The sequence below is a fragment of the Mytilus galloprovincialis genome, chromosome 9, assembly GCF_965363235.1.
Source record: "Mytilus galloprovincialis chromosome 9, xbMytGall1.hap1.1, whole genome shotgun sequence".
Classification (NCBI taxonomy): Eukaryota; Metazoa; Mollusca; class Bivalvia; order Mytilida; family Mytilidae; genus Mytilus; species Mytilus galloprovincialis.
The window spans coordinates 28,203,231-28,223,832 of NC_134846.1; the positions used below are offsets into that span (position 1 = coordinate 28,203,231).

Consider the following 20,602-nt stretch of genomic DNA (forward strand, 5'->3'; position numbering starts at 1 on the left):
ATCAGAGGGTGTGTTATAGTTTATGCACAACTTCAAAGGTCAAAGGTCAAATACTGTGGTTTCTGTTGACATGCACTATGGTAAAGATACAAATGTTTTACCACACATTATTTTCAGCATGGCTCGCAGAGATGGCTCCCATCTCAATGATATCAAGTTTGGTTTATGGCTGCTTAACATCCTATAAAGCAATGGATATTTGTTTAGGGGCCAGCTGAAGGATGCCTCCGGGTGCGAGAATTTCTCGTTGCATTGAAGACCTGTTGGTGACCTTCTGCTGTTGTCTGCTCTATGGTCGGGTTGTTGTCTCTTTGGCACATTCCCATTTCAATTCTCAATTTTATTACTTGGTTGATGATGGCTTAACATCAATTTGATGGTTTAACATCCATTTGAAAGGAAAGTTCAGTTGGTTGATGATGGCTTAACATCCATTTAAGGAAAATTTAGTTGGTTGATGATGGCATAACATCCATTCAAGGAAAGTTTAGTTGGTTGATGGCTGCTTAACGTCCTACCAAGGAAAAGTTGTTTGGTTAATAATGGCTAAACATCATTTTAGGAAAGTTTTTGTGTTTTTTTCCTATCCAGCTTATTGATATTCAAGATAAAATAATTTATGTACATATAAGAATAGGGATTAACCTGATATAATATTATCCTTCTTGTCTATTTCCTTATTCTTAGAAATGACACCTTTAAAAGATCATAAATAAGGTCATATTTGTGACATTTAGATAACAAGTTTAACCTATACAAATCGTTGACATAAAGAACATGTATCACTAATTAACATTGTAAGATTTTTGGTGATTTTAAGAGAAAAAGACAGTTTTTTTTCAAAAGTGTTTATTTCTATATTTTTTTTCTTTTTCTGAATACTTTTAGGATTTCAGTTTCCTTTTTATTTAGCTGTATGATGCAAAATGTATAACAGTGAATAGCCTTGTTCTGAAGGTCATGAATAGAGGATTGTGAAAGGAAGATGTGATATTAAATAGGAAATTATTGAGATTATATTAGTATCTCACTGATTAAACCGTCACAACAACATTTATTTTGACTGAATATTTTTACTGAATACTCTCTGTAATGAATTATATTAATTCTGTCAGGTACAAGAAAATCAATACTCTCCCCTACAGATACTCTCCCCTACATCATCACATTAGGTGGCAGAAACCAGTTATTATACCCCACGCAACGAAGTTGCGGAGGGTATAATGTTTTTGACCCGTCCGTCCGTCAGTCCGTCCGTCCTGTTTCTTGTCATCGCAACTCCTCTCAAACCACACAACAGAATTTCACGAAACCTTTTCAGATAATAAGGACATACTATGTAGTTGTGCATATCGACGGGAAATCACGATTCAATTTTTTTTCTAGGAGTTACGCCCCTTTGAACTTATTTACTTTAATGTACTACTGCAACAGTTTGTCATCGCAACTCCTCTCAAACCACACAACAGAATTTCACGAAACCTTTTCAGATAATAAGGACATACTATGTAGTTGTGCATATCGACGGGAAATTGCGATTCAATTTTTTTTCTAGGAGTTAAGCCCCTTTGAACTTATTTACTTCAATGTACTACTGCAACGGTTTGTCATCGCAACTCCTCTCAAACCACACAACAGAATTTCACGAAACTTTTCAGATAATAAGGACATACTATGTAGTTGTGCATATCGACGGGAAATCACGATTCAATTTTTTTTCTAGGAGTTACACCTCTTTGAACTTATTTGCTTTAAGGTACTACTTTAACAGTTTGTCATCTCAACTCCTCTGAAACCACACAACAGAATTTCATGAAACTTTGTAGATAATAAGGACATACTACCTAGATGTGCATATCAACAGGAAATTACGATTCAATTTTTTTTCTAGGAGTTATGCCCCTTTGAACTTATTTGCTTCAATGTACTTCTGCAACAGTTTGTCATCTCAACTCCTCTGAAAACACACAACAGAATTTCATGAAATTTTGTAGATAATAAGGACATACTATGTAGATGTGTATATTGACAGGAAATTATTATTCAGTATTTTTTTATTATACAATTTTTTTTTCTTATACTTATTTAATTTCTCCAATGACAATGTGGGGACGTGGGGTATGTGAGCGTGCTCACTAAGGTTCTTTAATTTTACAATAAACCTTTAGAATTTCATGGATTTATGATTTTATTTTCTTGAAAATTCATTCAAGCTTATATACAAATAAAATGCATGGTTTCAAGGAACTAAGATGTGTGAGTGCTTATGTAAATATATAGAAAACCTTTAAATTTAGGTGTCTGTCCAGCATGGAGATTTAAAAATTTATAAATGCATTGCAAATAAGGCAAAAAATGTGATGCTCTGATACCAATCTAATCCTCACCTGCAGATTCCTGCTAAAAGCCGACAAGAATTTTAGCCAAAATTCAAGAGAGAAAGGATATTCAGTGAATTAGAGCCTTGTCCGAACCTATCCTTACCATCAAAATCTCAAGATATTTTTGTTTACATAAAACTGAATTTTTTCCCCACTTTGATTGGATGCCGTCAAGTGAGGAGACCACAATTTAGACATCTGATTGGACCTATATGTGAAGGAAATCCCCAACCTGTGTATGCAACTACTTACTTGTGTAGTACAGTAGCCTAGAATTTACATTCATTTATTTTTTCAGTCTACATGATGCAATTATATACCTCAATACTTAACTATAACAAAATTTCTGCGTGGGACACATGTTCTGGTACACCAAAACTGGTACCTGCCACCTTAAGGAGTAATATTACCACCATTATCATTCCTCTATTAGTCTTTGTTAAATTGGAATTTTCAGAAGTTGTGCAGAATTTATCTTTGTTTCAAATATATAGAACTACTTGGCATGAGTAAAGTTTGATAATGTAACCTCGAGTTTCCAAAATATTTTATGGAAACACCAAATAAAAAAAGAATGGTGCTTTGAAACCCAAAGATGTATTAATGAATGAAATTCAGGGTTAAATTCCTGAAAATTACATATAAACCAAATCATTTTTTAACCACTGTTATGAACAAGTTTAATTAACTACGGTGACCTATAGTTGTTAATTTCTGTGTCATGTTGGTCTCTTGTGGAGAGTTGTCTCATTGGCAATCATACCACATCTTCTTTTTGTATATTGGTATCAATTCGACTATCATTGCTTATTCAGTAATTTGTGATCCTATAGTAACATATTTATTGATCTGTAATATCCAAACTATCAGACTATTGGTATCCAGTTTCTTGACATACTCTCAATATTATAACTCATTCTAGTCAATTAAAGCCACACCAATAAGCAACCTACATGAACTAACTTGTTCAGTAATAATTTCAGCACAGCATGTATGTCAGCTGAAACTGATAACTTTAGCCAAAAGGATTCCAATTACCATACCTATATTTTTTTGTCAATTTATGTACAACTGTACTGGCATCTCAGACTCAATTGACGTGCCCTTGAAACTTCATAATATAAATAAATTCTAAATGAAAAAGTGCTACAAATTTCACAAGGGTCACAGATTGTTGTTACTCTAACAAAGCCTAAACAAATAAATTCCAGGTTTTCATGTACATATTAGGATGGAGATGGTTGCATTGTATTTGGACTCTAAGTGACCTTTTCTAAGCATTTTATTTTAGACCCTCTTTGTACTGAATATACAGATCAAAGAAATATGTTAATCCTATTTGAATTGATTGCTTTTTCATTGGATTTTATTTGAATACACACAAGGTGTATAAAGTAATGTCAATATTTGTAAATAATTGTTTAAACCACAGTAAAAATCTGTTACAGGGGTAACAAGCTCCACACAACTTTTTTGTCTTTCCTATGCCAGCTCTCTCAATAATGAAGGAGACCCTTGTTTAGCTCACCTGGCTTTTAACTCTGAAACCAAAGCATTTAGAGCAAATCTGACTGGTAGCAAAAAGGTTCATCAGATTTAGATATATCTGCCCAGAAATTATCAGACAAATTCGACAACCAGTTGTTGGGTTGCTACCCCTGAGTTAGTAATTTTATGAAAATTTTGCAGTTTTTTGCTATTGTCTTAGATATTATTATAGTATCTAATGATATCTTATACTATAAATTATGATTTTAACCTTTTTTACATGATTTCCAAAGCATCAGTTAATAGAGGTGAGCGACACAGGCTCTTTAGAGCCTCTAGTTTACTTTTGACTGAATGTTCATTCCTTTCGTTCAAAGAAGTTTGTTTACTAGTTGTCTTTAATCTTTGAATTAGAATGAAGGTAAAGATGCTTGCCTCAACATATGAGAAAAGATATTTTCAACAATTTTTTTAATGGTTATACAATTTATCAAGGTAACTTTATATCCAAGAAAATTTAATTAAATAAAGAATGTAATTTTAATTCTACATTTAACTTTTTAAAGTTCTTATGAAAATTGCACATTGGTATTTATTTCACATATTTTCATCATTATTGGCTGATGTTCCATGTGTACTTTTAGAAGTTTTCTGAAATGCAGGTGTTAGGCCTAAATATTTATTTTTATTTCCTATCATCGTAATTAAACTAATAACAAATTTAAGTCATTCTGCTGAAGTTCATGACTGTCAGGCTTTAAATGTTTCATTGGAATTTGTTTTTGGCTTGCCCCAAACATATTTTTTTTATTTGAAACAAGTGTGGACACAGATGAGTGTGGATAGTATGTTTGGATGTTTGACAGTGTCTTATGACAATAAAGTTCTATGTTTTTCCTATATGGTGTTAATAACTGTGTTGCACGGTGACAACCGATCTGAGCATTAGGAGTGTTATTTATTTGATATTTTTTTATGTTCAATACAGACATGGGGAGACAGTAATTACATTAGTTACCAAATGATTATGATAGAACATGTTCTACATCTTTGGTTTTGGATACATTTTGTAGCTGGGAGAGCAATTGTTAATTTCTGTGTCGATTTGGTCTCTTGTGGAGAATTGTCTCATTGGCAATCATACCTCATCTTTTTTATATGTATTTGCTTACTATTGGTATGGTTCTATTTACATTACATGTTGTATTTAGTGGTGGATCGTCAGTATCATTAGTAAAAATTTTTGTTAAAATGTCGAATTTTTCCCTCAGATTAGAATACATTTATTGGTCTTAAGTAATGACAATGGCTTATATCTGACATGATTATTGGGGCTCAATAAGATAGGAAGTAAACCTCTGTGCTGATTTATATCAATTCTTTATATCTCCTCCAAAGCTGGTCGAAGCAAAGACAAATTTTGACCAATATAAAAATTATTTCACCATAAGAACCTTTGTGAGCATGCTTCAAAGACTCATAACTGCTCCAAAAGTAATCTGATCGAGTTTGAAGCATGTCAAGCAGATATCATCAACATCTACTTAATAAGTCTTAATATGTCTAAATACCTAAAAAGCTATTTATTACTCAAAGGTATTGCAAAATTATTCCTTTTCATTTTTTGTTTTGTTATATGGATACAAATATAAGTGATACATGTACCAATACAGTATTTGTTGTGGTATGCAAGTGTAGTAATTAACATTTACTGTAACAATGTTAATTCACACAAATTAAGAAATAACAAATGAATGGAACAGATACTCAGCAGTGTGCTGCTTTATACGACTGCAGAGGTGGAAACCTGAATGGTTGGGGCTAGTATGGACACAACATTCAAGCTGGATACAGCTCTGAATTTGGATTGTGGTTAAATAGTTGACACAACATAGGTTTCTGACACAGATTGAATGTGGTCTAAGGCCTAAATTAAAATATTGTTTGTTTCCCCAATCCCGACATCCACAGTATGTTATAATTTTAAGGCTTCCTTTTTACTTATACTGAAGTTATTATCTGGAAACCATACGTCTTGGGACGACGACAGGATACCTACATGTATTTCAACTGCAAAAATTTCTGTGGTTGTTTAAAAATTTCAAACATGTACAATGAAATATTGTTGTAGAAATTGATAAGCCTAGATATGCCTTATAATTTTTCCCCGCATAGTTGAAGGACCATTTACACTCAGAACCGAGTCATCAGTAGGCAGCTAGTACAGATGTATTAAAACAACCTAGCATCATATTGCTAGTTGTGGTAGTAGCATTCTCGGGTAAATTTGTTCTTTTTTTTTATAATATGTTTGGTTCAAATCAAAATAGAATGCTTTTATCTCCCTAATACTTACATTGTAAATAGAGGTGATACTACTCTGACAAATCCTTTTACATGAGAGTTTTCTGTCAAATCTTTATTTCACAAAGAATGAATTGCATAACAATGAACTGAGCTCAAAGCAAAGTACTTTAATAATACACTTAGACAAAGAGCTAAATCCAGTGATATACTTTGTACTACAGGTCCTTCATTAACATCCATCGACCAAAACCACATCTCAAAAACATTCCATACTACATGGTTGGATTCAGAAGTCCTGAAAAAGACATGATTTTTTTAATCATATTTTATTAAGTATATATACACAGGTTAAAACTTTCTTGTGGTACAATCATTCCGTATCTAGCAACTATCAATTTGCTTCATGCACATATTGATATGTGTTGAGCTTACCTCTGTTGGAAATAAGAACACACAAACCTCCACCTAATTTTAGTCAACAGACAAAACTTTCAAAACTATAAAATATTACATGTATCTAAGACTTGTCAGTGTCTATTTACCATTGCCACTGAATCAGTGATATATGTACACATAATTATGTACATGTAAGACTAAAATTATAAAGTACATATATAAGACTAAAACTGACATTCAGTCTTTATGATATCTTCATTCCCAAAGTCATTTTCAAATCTGACTTCATGGTAAAATAAGATTCCATATCTACAACCAATGAAAAGGAAATATCCCTCTAATAGACTAGCATTTAAATCACAGTTTTCGAAAATGGAAGCTAGGTCACCGTGGAACCTAGAACTAAAAAAATCGAAACAATATATCTTAAATATTTCAAATGCATGTACATGAAATAATATTAATCTCTAAAATTCACCATATTGTTCCCTTTTTTATCTTCTGTTCGATACTGTATATCCAGTGGCGGATCCAGAAATTTTCTAAAGTGGGGCCCACTGACTGACCTAAGAAGGGGCTCGCTCCAGTCAAGATTCAGTGATTCCCTATATAAGCAACCAAATTTTTTCTCAAAAAGCAGGGGCCCGCCCCCCGCCTCTGATATCAACCTCTAGATGTCTTTCAATTACATTCAGTTTAGTGTGGGTTGATGTTTGATTGTTGTACATGTTACAATGAGCAAAGCCCATACCACAGTCAGCTATAAAAGGCCCTGATAAGAAAATGTAAAACAATTCAAACGAGAAAACTAACATGTTTGTTTAAGGTTACATCATCAAAATATGTAGGGTAGGTAGGTAGGTCAGTATTTTCTTTTTATTATTTTGTCCATTTTATTTTATGCGCCATGATTTTGAATTGTGTGGTCCGTCTTGCATGGTCCGAGTTGTCCATGGGGCGAGAGTTCCCCTATTTATAATGATTGGATTATTTCTTACGACTGCAATAAAATGGCTTAGGGTGGGTGCTCAAAATAAGATCGGTCAGGTTCCCGTAAACAAACATATATTTTTTTGGCCTTACCGAGGGCACCATTGAAATATATACAAATCACAGATGGGATACGCATCAACTATGTAAGACCTAATTTCAACACCCCTAAACAGTGAATATTTTTATCGCAAACAGTAGAATTTTATTACATAATCTGAAAGATGAAACCTTGAACTTCACAGGAAAATTCTCCCATTGCTGGGAAAAATCATTTAAAAAAGTTTCAGTTCAATATGTAAAGCCATTATTATAGCATTTTTTCAACTAAAACAGAATTTTCAGCTAAATGATAGCATCAAAGGCATACAACTTGCTACTTAAAAGTAGCAAAAAGTGGTTTTTTTTTTTAAATGTACATGTACTAAATAAAAGATATCATTTAAATCTATTTGTTTTAAGTTTTGAAAAACTACAAAATCCCAATTTGTGACTAAACCTTGCAAATTGAATTTTCTACTAAAAAAAGTGATTTAATAATCACTTATTTCAGTAAGTCCTCTGCATGACTGAACATGGCAATTTATGAGCTTCCATTTTATCACACCAAAACATCGGACCATATGAGTATGAATACTCATTTGGTTAGTAATGGGCCGGACCATATGAGTATTTGGACCTTATAGGTATATTTTTTTAAATTACATTATACAAATTTCAATAATACAAAAACTTTATATAAAAAACAATGATGGTTACATGACAATGTAATATTTTTATAATTCAAATACTATGTAAAATTTAAATATTGATACCATAGCTAGTTTTCATCGCTAATTACATTCTTGCATGTAGGCTTGGGGTGACATTTACTTCCACACGGTATCAAAGCCTTTTTTGTACAATCTGCAACTTTTGGTTGTGCAAGATCCTTTTCATTTACATCTTTCGTTTGTAAGTGAAAAGCTAGCCTTTTTGTAGCTGCGTACAGTGATACCGAGGTCTTGGGCCATTCCGATATGTCTACGGTGTTTTTAAGAAGCTCTAGATCTCAAATATCTTAACATGACTGCAATACACCATATTCACAAGACAACTTAAATAAACTTTGCTACTTCCAGTGACTTCTTGTGTAACAGTTCATTAAGAAACTTTTGGAATTTCTTTTTATAAGTCGACATATGCCAATCACTCGTTATACCAAATCAGTAATGACCATCGGTATAAAATGTGTTTATTATAGTATTGACAAGTAAGTAAAATTAACTATGTAAAACTTCTAATTTTTATTAAGCTAACCTTTTTATTATAATATTATAATAAAAATTACCTATATGATAGCGTCTTTTTAATGAACCATCATACAATGAAGAGTCTAGGAGTATTAAAGTAAACTGTAACAGAGTGTTAATTACCCCGACCATACGCGTACGGTCAGACCATATGAGTATATACCCATATGGTCATGACCATACACGTATAGTCCGTATGGTTCAAATACTCATATGGTCCGGAACATATACACAATCATTGCTAAACTATACATTTCATACTCTATGCATTTATAAATAAATATTGGTTTAAAAAAAGAAATATTGATGTGTATGACAGTCATGACTATCATGCTTATATTCCAAATTGATGGTAAATTCCATGTCAGCATTGTATTGTGGGAATTCCCAGGTAAATGCCATGTCTAAATACAGCTGCTTCATCTATACTATAGCTGTCTGTAAATATATTCTTCCAATCAAGGCAAACTCAGCTCAGTACGGTGTATAAAAATACACTGAATATCCTCCACCAGTATTGACATGCGTACAATAAATCCGTTAAAGAGTAAACCCCTCCTATCCCCCCTCATTAAATGCACCAAGAATTTCAGGGCTGTAATGTAGGTCATTTATACACACCAAAATTGTACAAAAAACTTATGTCATGTTTAAATTTCTGTATACCAAATTATCATGAAATTGAGCTGTTTCCTTCAACATATACAAATATGTAAAAATAATGTACATCGTTTACATTAAGATACCAGATACGACTAAACATATGCATGTAAACAACCCCTGAACTACAATGTTATATGGAATCGTCCATAATGTAAACCCCTAATATACAATGTTGTATGGAATCGTCCATAGCAGGCGAAAGACAGAATTCGCGAATACACGGTTTCCGCTGTTTATGCCAGTGTTATCATGACTGACATTAGGGGATGAGAGATTCACTTGTTGTCGAGTATCGAGTTGCGAGTTACGAAAATCGAGTTGCAAGTTAAGAAAGTCGAGTTGCAAGTTAAGAAAGTCGAGTTGCGAGTTGAAAAAGTCGAGTTGCGAGTTACGAAAGTCGAGTTGCGAGTTACAAAAGTCGAGTTGCGAGTTACGAAAGTCGAGTTGCGAGTTGCGAAAGTCGAGTTGCGAGTTACAAAAGTCGAGTTGCGAGTTACAAAAGTCGAGTTGCGAGTTACAAAAGTCGAGTTGCGAGTTAAGAAAGTCGAGTTGCGAGTTACGAAAGTCGAGTTGCGAGTTACGAAAGTCGAGTTGCGAGTTAAGAAAGTCGAGTTGCGAGTTACGAAAGTCGAGTTGCGAGTTACGAAAGTCGAGTTGCGAGTTACGAAAGTCGAGTTGCGAGTTACGAAAGTCGAGTTGCGAGTTACGAAAGTCGAGTTGCGAGTTACAAAAGTCGAGTTGCGAGTTAAGAAAGTCGAGTTGCGAGTTACAGAGGTCGAATTGCGTAACTTGAAATGTGGAAACTAAAATATTTTAATTTTTTGGTGTAACTGTATAACATTTTGGAATGATAATTGCTTATAGAACTGTACATAGTGTTGTTGATTATTTTTATGGTTTGGACTTTATCTGAGTCTCTTGTAAAAATAAAATGGACTAGATAATAACTACGTATAGTATTTTCTGAAGAAGCAGATAGCCTTTTGAAATACAGCAGATGGCTTGCAGTTTAATTATTTTTAAATTTCATACATAGCACCGTCGTATTAAACGTAAAGGGAGATAGCAACTAAACTATAGTACATATATGTAAAACACCCCTTCTGCAGATTTCGTTTAAAGTGGACTTTTTGGGGCAGCTGCAGAGCCGGGCAATACCGATTCGTTAGGGACCGCGAAATTTAGTGTTTGTCAGTGACACTCAAAATTGAGGTTATTAAAATTATATATGTCTTAAACATTGGCTAGAGATGAAGGGGAAATGATGGGCGTGAATAAAACCAGTTTAAACCCGCCGCATTTTTGTGTCTGACCTATGTCAGGAAACTTTAGCCTTTGTTGCTCTTGTATATGTTTTAATTTTGGTTCATCTTTATATTTAGCAGCATAGAATGGCGTCTATATTCTTGATCTATCTAATATTGTGTTTCGGGGCCTGCTCAGGGCTCCCTCTAGGTGTGTGATTTTTCGCTATGTTGTAGACCCAATGACCTTTTGATTTGGTTGCTGTCTCTTTGACTCATTCCCCGTTTTTATTCTTTATTTTATAAATGTAGCTGTCAAAGATACTATTGTAAATACTACATTTGCGCCATTTTACAGGTTTACAAGATTTAATTGGAAAGTACAAAATGAGTATTGCTACATCGTGATTTCATAAGTATTTTTTTAAAGTATTGGGTAACTTATTAAACTGAGTCACTTAGGTTTAAACTTGAGTTATATAGTGTTCACATGTTTGATATTGTCAATTATAAGTTATTTTTAACTTAATTAAAACCGGCAAAATAGCAAAACTCTATATACATCGCTATTCTGCTGGAGCTTGTAAAATAGCCCCGAAGGGAGTCGACAAAACTGCCACTGCCATATTTTATACGTTGAAACGAAATATTATTCTAAATAAGTCACATACATTTAATTCAAGACAGGACCTGAACTATAAAATCATTACAATTATCATTGTTAAGTAACATATATTCATTTATACTGCACTCGTTCTATTTGAGCAGTCAAAATGTGTTGACCGTATATTTTTATGTCATATACAGTCGGCCCGAAACGGGGAAATAGCTCGGCAGAGCCTCGCATTTCCCCGTTTATAAGCCTCATCCTTATATCGTTGATATGTCAAGTCAATGCACTATTATTGTCTATTTACAATTCGTTTAACATCTAGACTTGTAATAATATACAAATGTAGTTCCCTAAATATGTATGTACAGACACATTCTCAAATATACATAACAAAACAAATTTTGTCTCATTTGAGAGATATGAAAAATTAGCAACAATACTGAAAAATATCTCCTTGAAAAACATCTCCCTACAGATCATCTTTGTATACATGCTGGACAACTTGTAATGAAATGTTGTTCATCTTCAACTACATTTCTTACAAATCCTTTAAAATGGTTGAGATCGTGGGCACTGATTCTGATTTTACATATGACGACACTTCATCAAAAAATTGTTTGAAGATTCATGTAGATACATTTCTTTAGAAAAACAAGTTTTTAATTTGAAATAAAAATCTAATTTACTACTCTTTGTATCTATTCTTTTTGTGTTCCAAAATTTTACCAAACTATAACAAAGTTTTTGCTTAACTGACTTGATAACAAAGTCAAGCTTAAAAAAAAAAGTTTACTTCCAAATTATGAATATTTCAGCTTTTTGAAAAAAATAATGAATGTGTATGGATGAATTAAAGCATTTAATATTATTAGTGAACATATTTTTGTTACACATAAAGGTATCATATAGTAAACCATCTTTCATATTGTTTTTTTTTTTTAATTCTAAACCGATATTTCATAATTGATAATACAACTGAAAAATATAAAGGGAATATATCAAGCTCTCCTAGCACAGCTATAAAGTTAGAAGACTATTTGTTTAACCTAAAATATATTTCATATATTTTAAATTGAATTCATCTAAAAAATCGTTCATATGTAAAGGTGCTGTAATAAATATTCTGGCATGCTGCAGAGATAGTTTTGAACATTCCTGTAATTTCACTGCCATTCATTAAAATAGGTTTTATTGTATGGTCATATATATATATATATATATGTTATAGAGTAAAATTACTTGGATTGTAAGATGATGAAGTTCGCAATTTGAATATTGCTTATAGTGATTTTTTTGTATAACTCTCCCTTTCCATGCTTAAAAAAGTCAATATACATTTTAAACCCAGATACTTATAATTGTAAACACATTCAATAATATCTTTTTCGCAATACAAATATTCTCTTAAAAGTTTTCCAGGTTTGTTAAACATATTAACTTTGGTTTTAGATAGATTGACCTCTAAACACCATTTTGCAGTACAGGATAAACTATCAAGTCGTTTTTGAAAGACTTGCCTTGGAACTAGACAAACAATAACAAGATCCTCTGCACACATGAGGCAGTCAATTCTGCGGTCATTTATATCAACAGCATCTGGGGTTTCATTAAATGCATCCGGTAAAATTTATATAAAAATCTTGAAAAGGTTGGGATTCAAAATATCCCCTTAGTTTACTCTATTTTGGGAATAAAAATTAGAAGTAAGCACATTGTTTATTTTAGCACATAATTCACTTTTATTGTGCATATCTCTCACGATTGCATGGAAATTACTACCTATGTTTGGCGGCAAAAACACACGTTTTTTCAAAACGATGGATGGAATAATGTTATCAACATAAGATTCAAGATTTAACAGATAGTACAAAATCCTTTTTAGTAGGAAAAACATTTCAGTTGTCAAATTTGACCACAAAGAAGAGCTTCGTCTGTGTATACGTAGTTCCAAAACAGATCAAATACATTCTTCTTTAACCTTGATTATTAGTGAGCAAATCGACAAATCTTTGTGTCCCATTCACTTGCTAAAGAATTTTTTACAAATTCGATATCCTTCGTCCGGGAGTAATTTATACATACATTTTGACGGATCAAGTCTCACTCGTTATCAATTTTCGTCTATTTTACAAAAGAGTTTGTCATTCTCCGAAATCAATGGACATTTCAGAGCACATTCTTTCAGAATCGGGGGAGCAACTGAAGCTAAAAGGTTAGGAGTAGATGACGAAACATTAAAAAATGGGGTCGTTGGACATCGGATGCTTACACAAAATACATCCGTTTGAACATTTAAACATACAGGCAATACTTTTAAAACGCAAGAAGAAAAGAAATAATACATTCATCAATTGTAGGTGTCAAATCAATTTGGTTAATTGGATCATCCATAGTATATTGGGCCAATAAAGAAGCTTCGTCTAGACCTGGGGGACTTCACCTTGGCCTACAGAATACAGGTGCTCATATGGTTTGGATTGGTCAAAGGGGTATGAAGTGGGGTGATTTAAATAGAGTCTTTGAACAAAGGTTGCTTAACCGCCCCCTTCCGAGTTTCCTTGTTATTCAACTTGGGTCTAATGATTTGGGTATATTGACATCAGAGAAATTATTCAGTGATATAGAATGTGACCTGCTTCGGTTACATGCATTGTATCCAGCTTTAAAAATAATATGGTCAGACATACTAATGAGACGGTATTGGCACAATGCCAATTGTGGTCAAGCTATTGAAAGGGCTCGTAAACGAGTAAACCTCCGGGTCAAAAACTTAGTTTTGAGCATCGGTGGATGTGCAATTAGGCACAGTAACATACGTGCTAAAGAAAGTAATTTGTTTAGATATGACGGAACACATTTATCAAAGATTGGTAATGATATTTATCTAAATAATTTACAAGGAGCACTTGAACAGTTCATGAGATCCGGAGGACCAGCTGTTTTTCCTCAGTGAAATTGATATTATTATGAGAATTGTCTTAAATTTAGATTAGTTTAATAACAAGTGAAACTCGGTCGGGATTTTAAAGGGGCACCAATCAGTTTAATTTGGGGTTGTTTCAGGGGTAATTTCTTTGGCAGTGAGTGGGTATGCCCCACTCATTTGGCGGGATATGTCAAGATGAAAATGGAACATGTCCCCACATTGTACGTTAGCTTTTATTTGGGGTTATTTTCTTCTGTGTTCCCACAGAGATTAGATTAGGTCTTCTTTGAATGTACCAAAGAGACCGGTTCCTGAATTGGTCCCAGTTTGAAACTTAAGGTGTTCTCTTTGAATTTAATAATTAATAAGCTGCAATGGAAACCAAAGAGTTCTTGGGGGGAATATTTGCTACGTATCGGGGTTCATTTTTCATACGATCTCTCTATTTAGCATTTAACGTAGAGGATTGTAGCTTTCATTGCCTACCAGTGAAGCACAGGCTTGCCAAAAAATAATGGTTCGGCGGTTTGTACGTTCATCTTGCCTTATCTTGTCTGCGCAAAAAATTTAATACTGTAGCCATATCATTCCACATTCTTTGTTGATTATTATATTTATCTTTGAAAACAAAAGGAGTCGGTTTTACATTTCACACATACTACTATGGTAAAGAAAGGGTTTGATTGCACATGAGACATAATTAAGAAGAAAACAAAAAATTGGTTGATCGCCCATGAGACATGTATATAATATGAAGCAGTTCGGATCTTTGATTAAATCTGCACATGTTCGGCGTGTTTAAGGGCATACGATACAGTTTTGATCCTGTATTTACAAGTTCATGAAAATTTGCATATAGGCTATTTTTTACCTGATAAAATCAAATATGTAATAAAAAATATACCTTCATGTGCTACTTTTTGAGTAAAATGAGGTCGACATTTTGTATATTTGCTCAAAATTCAGATTTGTGGCCGTAATTTCTTTTTCGAAAGAAAGATATAACTTTTTTGTTATAAAAGATAAACACAAATTGTTTTTTGTTAAATAATCGTTAATTTCTGTATTTCATAAGTATCCTAAAAAAAATATGCATTTTTTTATTCAGAAATAGCTCATATTTATCAAATGTTCATGAACTGAGGAAAAAACGTCATATTTTGCTGCATGTTTATCAAAATTAAAAAAAATCCTCTATTTACAGTTTTATAAAATTTGGGTCACATAATCTCCCTGCAAAATGAAACAAATTGCTGTTTTGAAAAATAGGGGTCCATGAACTCGTTTTCAAATTAAATCAGTTTGAATGATAAAAATCAGTCGAAAAATGCATCTTTTCCCGATATGTCACAGTTTGACGTCGCGAAAATAACATTTTACGTTAGCAACGTCATTACCTCCCCTGTAACTGTATCGTGTGCCCTTAAAAAAGATGGATGGAATACGAAAAGTAAACATAGATTCGTTTTTTTTTTATTATCTTCTAAATCAATAAGTTCTATTTGTTTGCTGCAAATCCTCATCTTCGAACCCATTGGCCGTTCGTTATTTAGCGATAGTCTACACACATATCTTTGTTTAATGACTTGTGATGTATGATCCAAAATAATGATTAATAAGTCCATACGAAATTCCAATGAGCAAACTATTTTCTCAATGATTTTGCAATGTGTTATAGTTCGCGCGAGATACAGAATTTCCTTTACTATTCTATTTTTAGGATTATTTGTTTACGAAAGGTAATTTATGGTCAGATCGGTTCTTTTTATGTTGTAGTGTAAACGCATTGGATTAAATAAGATCGATCTCGTCCATTAAGAATACATTAATTTTTTTAAATGCTTCCAGAACTTAACTTATATTAGACTCTTATAAATAAGTATCACATAAAACTGTTTCAAATCCCACAATCACGGGAATAACTAAGTTCGGGTACATGCATGATTTGTTTATCAAATGTGAACCAAACCTGAAAATTCGGTGTAAACAATATTTTTGTAACTCGCAACTCGACTTTCTTAACTCGCAACTCGACTTTTGTAATTCGCAACTCGACTTTTGTAACTCGCAACTCAACTTTTGTAACTCGCAACTCGACTTTTGTAACTCGCAACTCGACTTTCCTAACTCGCAACTCGACTTTCCTAACTCGCAACTCGACTTTTCTAACTCGCAACTCGACTTTCCTAACTCGCAACTCGACTTATGTAACTCGCAACTCGACTTTCGTAACTCGCAACTCGACTTTCCTAACTCGCAACTCGACTTTTGTAACTCGCAACTCGACTTTTTTAACTCGCAACTCGACTTTCTTTACTCGCAACTCGACATTCTTAACTCGCAACTCGACTTTTATAACTCGCAACTCGACTTTCTTAACTCGCAACTTGCAACTCGACGATAAGAAACCCTCAGGGGATGAAATGCATATAGATGTCTATAAACAGCTGATAAAGTCTATTCAATAGTAACTTTTTTGTTCGTTGAAATGTGTGGGATTGTGCAGCACGTGTCATCATGACATGTGCCCCTTCGCGGCCTTCAGTTTAGATTATAGACTAGAGAAGAGACTAAATGCGTACAAACCTGATGTCAAATGAAGATATACGGAATTTAAATAACGTTGATCCTTTAAATATACGAAACACAAACACATATGACAATTGTTCACATAAAATAGATAGTAATATTTTCCAAATGAACGTCCATTAAAATTAAGTCTCTGATGAATGTTTCCCGCGCAAATGTCATGGAATAGACCAAAACGAATTTTAGGGGTGTGTTGTCATTAAAACATTCGGGTCAATGAACACAGTTAGATTAAATATATAAATATGTTAACTATATTTATAGTGGTTTTCAGAAAAGTGACTTTACCAGATTTTTTTTGTGGCAAACAACGGTAAATAGCCTATATCATCTTGACATGACATATGAAAACCCCTAAAGCATAATGGTGTGTGTATGGAATAGTCCAAACCGATACAGGTGAAATTGTAAGACATAATAGTGTCCTGTGAAAAAGTGTCCACATGGACAGTTTTTCATTGAAATTTGGTATTTAATAATGTCCATTGCCATGGAATGGTGTCCCTCAAAAGGACATATTTTTACTGCTAACGATATGAAATAGTGTCCACTCACAGGACAAATGTTCATGGTAGTTGCTATTAAATTGTGTCCTCCAAGGGAAGTAATACAAAGTCATTACAAAGTTTTATTATACTTGAATTTTAATTAAAATATAAAGGATTGATGAGAAATTGATCAATATACAAATGTAAACAAATAAATGATGGATGGAAGTGAATATAGAAAAATTTAAGTTCTAAGAAATCCCCAGCAAATGGTAATGACAATGAAAGAATAACAATAAGAAGGAAGTGTAAAATCAAATATGAAGAACTTTACTATATTTGTTATGTCAGAGAAGAAGGCAATAGAAAATAGATAATGTCCATTGCCATGAAATATTGTCGCCTAAGTGGACAGTATTTTACAGCAACAGTTATGAAATATGGTCCATCTGCAGAACAAATATTCGTAGGGAATGTTATTAAATTGTGTTCTCCAAGGAAAATAAAACTGAACAGCATCTGTTACTTATTTGAGTTTGAATTATACATACATGTATATAATTATATTAAAAGATATAGATAAGAAGATAAGGATGGTATGAGTGCCAATGAGACAATTTTTATGTCAATGTAACAATTAATTCAAGTTCGTAATTAAGGTTACGTCCAGTAATAACAAGGCAATGGATATCATTTAATACTTTAATCATATAAAAAAATACCCTGGCGGACACAATGTCCTTTGAGAAAAATGTCCACCTGGACAATATTATGGTAGTGAATAATGTCCATATTCATGGACACTTATTCATACCTGAGGACATGTTTTCATAGGAAATTGTGTCCAGGACACATTTAAATAAGTAAATATTGTCCAAATGTGTCCGGTGGACATTTTTTCATGGAGGACATTATTAAATCCTACAGAATAATATTGCTGTGTCTATTGTGGACACAGCAATAAAATCAGATTTAAGATCCTTATGAGCCCGTAGTAAAGTAAAAAAACCTGTAAAAAGCCTTATTTAATAAAATTTGCTCGATTAACCTTGAAGTGAAGACTAATAAAAATTTGCGTGTATAGTGAACCCCCTAAATAAAATAATACTGTGTTCTAGACCACTTCCCCTTTCGGTGATCTACAGAAATTATTTTTTACTATATAGTATGTTAATTAATTAACAAGAATGTGTCCCCAGTACACAGTTGCCCCATCCGCACTATCATTTTCTATGTTCAGTGGGCCGTGAAAATGGGATAAGAACTCTGATTTGGCATTAAAATTAGAAAGACCATATCATAAGGAGCATGTGTAATATATGTTTCAAGTTGATTGGACATCAACTTCATCAAAAACTGCCTCAACCATAAACTTTAACCTGAAGCAGTATAGACAGACGAACGGACGGTACAACAGACGAACAAACAGACGGACGCACAGACCAGAAAACATAATGCCCATAAATTGTGCATAAAAATTCTTTACACAACTAAATTTAAAAGAAGAGAAGGTATTTGGTCATTTATCTTGTTGTTAATTTTATAAATAACTTTAGATAGATGCATTAGTTTGTATATTATTATAGGTAGAAAGAAATAATGAATAGATTCTTTTAATCGTTTGAGGCAGATATGTTCCTTTGATTGTTCAACATTAAACTGATCTTTTTCTCACACTTGTATAGAAATTTATCAAAAAACCTGACAAATTGACAAAAACAGAGGAGTAGTCCTCTTTCTTTGTCAGAAATAAATTGGTCTTTTTCCAAACCTTATCTTAAACCAGTACGTGTTTACATTTTTGGCACTGTATTAACAAAATAGAGAGATAAAATTTGTAGTCTGGTGAAAATTATGTATTTTCATTTCTAATTAACAACAAGTAAAAATGCATGTTCTATTGTTTATTTCCAAAGAAAAGATAAGCCATTTAACACACTCGGTATTCTAATTGGAAATCTGCTAAGGGATCCTTATCCTGAGGAGCAATTAATTAAAGTAACCTATTCCAACGGAGGAATGCTCCTCCGGAATCAGATTTAGATTTTACCTGTACAGGTTTTGATTTTTTTATAGATGCTGTATTTGAACAAAATAGCAAAGAGATCAAATAAATAAGTAAATGGATAAATTATAAATGGTACATCTATGAATAAAATAAAAATGTAGATTCAATATTTTTTTTAATTGATTAACTTGAATTGTCTCATTAATGTCTGCAACAAATTGTAAGTTAATTAATACACCTGTTTGAAATATTTATTTAATTCACAACTGCCATATTTTTTTTATCCTTTTGATGTTTAAATGTGACAATAATATGTGCTTTAATTACCAAACTGGATTAAAAGTGATCAAATTATTTATAAATTAGTTTGAGTTGCTCAATTAGATATATGCTTAATTAAATAAGATTTGATTTACTTTTTACAGCTTCACCCTATAATTATCTGCTGATAAACAAGAAATCATTGCCATAGCACTGGATATTTATCATGGATATTATTACTGGAAATATTCAATGGAAGTAATAACACATTCATAACAGATTTTTGTGTATGGAGTTTATAAAAGTTTTAACAAGGAGTTCTGTATTCAAAAGTGACAAGCACAGTTTGGAAACAAAGGTATGTACAGTTATGGGTAGGAGATTGTAAGTTGATGATTATTACCAAAATGAGTAAGATTTCATATTTATTGGGCCGTTGCCAATTATTGTAATTGAGTTTGTACCAATAAATATTTGTATTTGTATTTATTGTTCAATTTAATTCTCAAAAAATTTTAATAGTTCAAAGTTTAAATGCACAAAATGTATAGTTGTAGAGTTGTCACTGGCTCAGATGTACTTATAAATATAATTATTTTCTGTGACTGTATCTTACACTAATTTGTAGGATCCTTTACTATAGATAATTTAGCTGATCTTTAAAAATAACATCTCCATGCCTTATATATCATGTACTGTAGTACGACGCTAGATTAAAACTGACGTGGAAAGGTAACACCCGGCCACAGAAAGCTATATTTTGAAGCCCAGGTGGTCGTGTGGTCTAGCGGGACGGCTACAGTGCAAGCGATTTGGTGTCACGATATCTCAGTAGCATGGGTTCGAATCCCGAGGGAAGAACAACTAGAGGCTCTAAAGAGCCTGTGTCGCTCACCTTGGTCTATGTGAATACTAAACAAAGGACACAGATGGATTCAAGACAAAATTGTGGTTTG

General features: G+C 32.9%; 1 protein-coding gene across 3 annotated transcripts in view; it reads left to right on the plus strand.

Annotated features, from left to right (window-relative positions):
- The window catches only part of LOC143044735 (uncharacterized), a 74,281-nt gene that overhangs the window by 21,319 nt on the left and 32,360 nt on the right, over positions 1–20,602 (plus strand). For all 3 annotated transcript variants that reach the window (XM_076216848.1, XM_076216847.1, XM_076216846.1), the window contains one exon: positions 19,811–20,004. The gene's annotated coding sequence lies outside the window, so the exon portion shown is untranslated. The remainder of the gene's footprint in view (positions 1–19,810; positions 20,005–20,602) is intronic.